The sequence below is a fragment of the Protopterus annectens genome, chromosome 3.part0, assembly GCF_019279795.1.
Source record: "Protopterus annectens isolate FY-2018-M chromosome 3.part0, PAN1.0, whole genome shotgun sequence".
NCBI classification, from domain to species: domain Eukaryota; kingdom Metazoa; phylum Chordata; order Ceratodontiformes; family Protopteridae; genus Protopterus; species Protopterus annectens.
In genome coordinates, this window is record NC_056731.1 from 891,506,550 (window position 1) to 891,511,549 (window position 5,000).

Genomic DNA, 5,000 nt, shown 5'->3' on the forward strand with positions numbered 1-5,000 from the left:
TTACTTCCTAAGGCATCTGTAAGGTGAAAGGGTTTCTTACTTGTAGGTTGGGGGCTATAACCAACAAATCAGGTGGGTACAACAGAATCTTGACAGCCTCTGGTGAATCAACACAGATGACAAGCTGAAAACAATGGGCCTTTAACAATGCACTGTAGCAGTCTGAAATGAAATCTGCTATGAGACACAATAAAGACTGACACCACCCATCACCCCTAAGACATTGAATGTATTTCTGCTGTCAGATGCACAAGTGAAAGAAGCAGATAAGTTGTTTGGCAGTGACAGTAAAATCTTGGTGCAAACAGGCAACAAAATTCCTGTTTCAAGGGAACTGATAAAAATTAGAACTTGAACCAAGGGGGAAGTTTAAGATGTTGCAGAGTTCACCATCACTGTTAATGAAAACAGTACTCTTAGAAGAGATTTCCGGAACTCAATACTGCCATCCCAGTAGGGCAATATCTTGGATGCCTGAAGTTATACAAGCTAAAACTACAGACATGAATTTGGTGAACACAACAGGAATAAAGATAAGCCCAAATGAATGAATCTTGAATAGAAAATGGCTAGCCCCTACTCAGAAACACAGGAATCTCAACATTCTTTGGCTACTATTATGCAGAGGTAATATTACTAGAAGACCAAATAACAAATCCAATTTTCTCTGAATAAGTACAGGAGGACAGACTGTACTGCATCATATAAAAGGACTATTTGGGAATGTACACGTTTAGCCACTGAGGTCTCTTGTCATTAGGGGTATTGAAATGAAAACTTGAATAACACTGCAGTGCCCCTTGGTACAGAAGGGCTCCTTGGACAGCTTTTTAAGAAGCAGGAGTACATCCTTCCTTTCTAAGCTCTTTCAATTGTGTGGGATGCAAGCCAGGGTAGACATGGAAATTGGGGTGGACAATAAAATGAGATTGTGCAACCTTTGGGTATTATTCTTTGTTATCCTTGTTTTCCTGAAGACATTTTTCCAAACCTGCCTCTGTTGGGAAACAGGCAAGGAGTCAGGAATGCTGGAATTAGCTCTGGAACAGACAAAGACTCCCTCAGGATAACTGGAAATCACAAATCCTAGGTCACAGACTCTGTGGTCAAAGACTCACCAGCTCCCTTTTCTTTTTCAGGCAGTTGGGTATGCCAATGCCATATTCAACATTCCCTCCTCCGTATCTCAACAGAGGGTCACCATATAGGATGAAATGCTCTCCTTCTACAGTCAATACATGACCTCTTCCCTTCTTGGCTTTACGGTGTTTGTCCACTTCAGACCAAAACAGCAGAGGTCCTTTAAACAAAGATTCTAAGTTCATTTTAGTGTCCTTAACAGACTGTGTAATTCAAAGCCAGGAGTGCTTCCATACAGCAATGTTGGACCCTATCAATCTAGCAGCTGTTTCTGCAATGTTGTAAGTTATGCACACCATGAAATTGCTCAGACTACAGAAACTGAATGTCTCAGCCTTGATCTTGTCTTTTAAACTGCCACCACTCCTCTCCTCTGCAGGTTGCTGGAGTTTGTTGCATCTCACTGACAATACAGCATGTTTCATCAAAGAGGTAAAGGTCTTCAACCTGATGTAAAAGATGCAAACACACACTTCCTGAAATGGTCCACAGTATATGATACCTTACCAGAAAAAGAGAGAGAAGCTGTGGGGATAAGCAGCTTTATATTGGGCTGCTGGTGAAATAGTCACACCAAACTTAAATCTGTGCCCATGCAGAGCATTTCCTTATGGGCTGAAAAATCCAGTTAGCATTCTCAGGGACAGGAGACACTGTGTCCAGGTTTTCTTCAACTGATCAAGGTGTCAGTCTTCAACCTGTCCTCTGAGAACAAACTAGAAGGACCTCTGGGAAAGAAGTATGTTTCCTGTAATCTCCACTGAGTTAAGGATATAGTCTCTTTGGCCAACTGCCTCTTTTCTGCATTAGCTGCATGAATTCTCTGAAATCAGGATCTTCTAAATTTGATGACACAGACTCTGCACTTCTTCCATCACCTAGGTCCTTTGAAGTTTGATCTATCAAGGTTTTGTATAACATATTCTACATAACAACTTTCTGGATATTTAGGAAGAAGCACAGACAATGAGGACTATGGTACCATATTGTGGAGTTGCGCTGGAAGGCTGAAACTCAAATGTGATGTAGGGATATGGTAAAGGATGCATAGTTGAGAGTACCACACATGTAGGGTGAAAGATGGAAGAACCATAAGAAGGGACTAGAGGCCCAAAAAAATGTTTTCTTAGACTCTCAGTGGTGAAACAGCATAGTTCAATAAAAAAGATGTTGAGCACTTTGACATCTGGAAAGCCTATATCAAAGCTCCTGACATCTGAAAGATCAAAGTTGCTAGCCACAATGTTTAACAGACTGTCAGTGGTAATGGAGGGGGACTAGCCAACACAAAGTCAAGAAATTTCTGCCTGACTTGACACTGTTGAGGCCAGCACTGACCAGACTCATCACTTGAACTCTACAGTCATATCCATGTGCTAGCTGCACTGACACTTGTCACAATAATGCTGGCCAAAGTCTGTCTGGTGCAGAAGTAGCAGCTACCTAACATACTCACAACTAGTTAATGCCACAAACAACCAACCCTGAAAAATGCCTAGTTCTACAAACTATTCTAATACCTTTCGCTCCCACAGAGGATCTCCTCTCAGGTGAAAATTTCCTATTAATCACAAGTTAAGCCTAACAACTCAGCAGGGGGACTCTGTCCTCTTGTTATGTTTCCAAGCTCTGGAGTACCATCCCTCCACATACAAAAATGACTGGAAAACTCCCTAGCTACAAAATCCTGTTCAAACAGCACCCTGTTCAGTTATGGCCATGCTCTTGCTCTTCACCAGGTTGAGTCTCATCTAAAATTCATGTTTCTCATTACTCATCTTTCATATTCTCTCCTTAGCCATATTAACATACTGCTCTCTACATTTCTTGGACATATTTTCCTTTCTCATAAAGGCTTTTTGCTTTTGGAGAATAATCCTATCATGCTGTCCTACCTATAATCTTGGACCTGTGCTCCACTACACAATATCCATATATCCACTACCATATCCTACAGCTTACTCCACCTACCACTCCTCATGATACCTATAACTACATCAATACTAACAATCCTCCTTTCACAGGATAAAGTAAATCAAGGTATATGACTCACTGTTAAAGTTTTGCATCTTAATAAAATACATCCAGACCATCTAATCTCTAGTATGATAAGCACCTCATAGGTCTTATAATGTATATCATTAATACTATCTTTCTGTCAAAAAATACTTCAGTCTGTCAATGTAACAGTACTGTCTACAGTTCTTTTATGTAACTTCTGTACCTTTGAAACTATAACTGTATAATGCAAATGCAATTATGTAAGTACATCAGTTGAATCTTTTCTTCCTGGGCCTCCTCTGAAAACTGACATTGCCCAGTTGGACTATTCTGGTCAACAAAGACAAATAAATAAACAAACAAACAAACACAAGCTTGTTCCAGCAGCACTGCAAGGAAGGAGGCAAAAGCAGAGAAAAATCGCATGAAGTTCTTGACACCCAGAACTATGGGGACAGGATTGGCAGACCTACAAAGAATGCAAGCTTTAAAATATTTTATGGCTGCAATTGAAATATTGCAGTCTAAAGGCAGAAACCTTGAGGAATGCCTAACAGTACAGCGAATAACGCAAGAGGTTACGGAGGATAGCACTAGAGAAGCCTGAATCCAGGGGAATCACCTAGTCACAGATTCCAGAGCAGCCAACTCTGCAGGGTGCTCTACCAACTGCTTATTTTGGATAAAATGGTCTACAGGAACTAGAAGCTTTAGCCATCAAAATGGGACTGCACAGCTGGCAATACAGGGGGCTTAAAATGTTTTCACAAGGTGTTGGAGGTCTATTTCCAAAGGAAAGCTGGCTTCTTAAACATTAAAGTCTTCTGTTTTTCAGTGATGTTCCTTATAATTGGACAAATAGGCAATGGTATACACAGAGGGTTAGTGCTGCTCCTTCAAGCGAACAGGGGCCAGCTTTCTGGGGAATAAAGTGTTATCTGATGCTTTCCTCTTCATAAAACAGCTGCAGGCCACTCAAGGAGGTGCAGTCCCAAACAGTAAAGACACTCAGTGTGCATGAAGTAAAGTGCAGAAGAAATGTTCCTGCAATAGACACACATGGACAAAATAGGAGTCATTGTACAGAGAAAATAGCAGGCAGGCCTAGGATCAACAAGACGTGAAGGAAGGATAAACTGACGAATGAGGAAAACAGAGAATGAAATGCCACTGCAACATGGGAAAGTGAGGAAAATAAAACTTCAAACATTTGCAAGACATTTCCCTGTTACAGTAATTGCTATGCACACATTAATGAATTGTATTTCTGCTGCAGACAGACACAGTCATGGCAGATTAACTGTAAACACAGGAGAGCACAGAGGGCTGTGCCCACAGCTGGCATAATCAAGTGCAGGAGGGAACAATGTCCATGACTCCCCTGCACCCCAAGGACAGCAAGCAGTATGGCAGGCAGCCACAGCAGGATGCCTGGCAGGCAAGTCAGTGCTAGAGAAAATCAGTGTTCAATAGATGATGCTTTTGGTAATATGTCAAGGGATATGAAGGATGCTGTGCTTGGTATACAGTACCTGCTTATGTAATTACAACTTATGGAGGTGTGTAATAGCATGGAGGAATTCCTGCACATTACCGTAATCACACTTGCACTCTTATGTGCTGCACTCGACAATCCCTAGACACAAAGGCTCTCCTATGAGAAGTAACAGGCAATCCCCTCACCATGAATTCTCAATGAACAACTATTACAGGAAGAAGTTCAGTCCTATTTACAGTATGCCATCTTAGTAACACTTTTAGCTACTAATGCCAGGTCTCCACCAGATTGTACATCTGTGCAAGAGTGCAAGATCCAGGGGGGAAGGTCACACACATTCCAGCACCCCCACCCCACACTT

The 5,000-nt window shown here is 41.5% G+C and overlaps 1 protein-coding gene across 2 annotated transcripts in view; it reads right to left on the reverse strand.

Annotated features, from left to right (window-relative positions):
* Positions 1-5,000, reverse strand: part of MYO10 (myosin X) — a 566,410-nt gene that overhangs the window by 166,985 nt on the left and 394,425 nt on the right. The window lies entirely within an intron of this gene.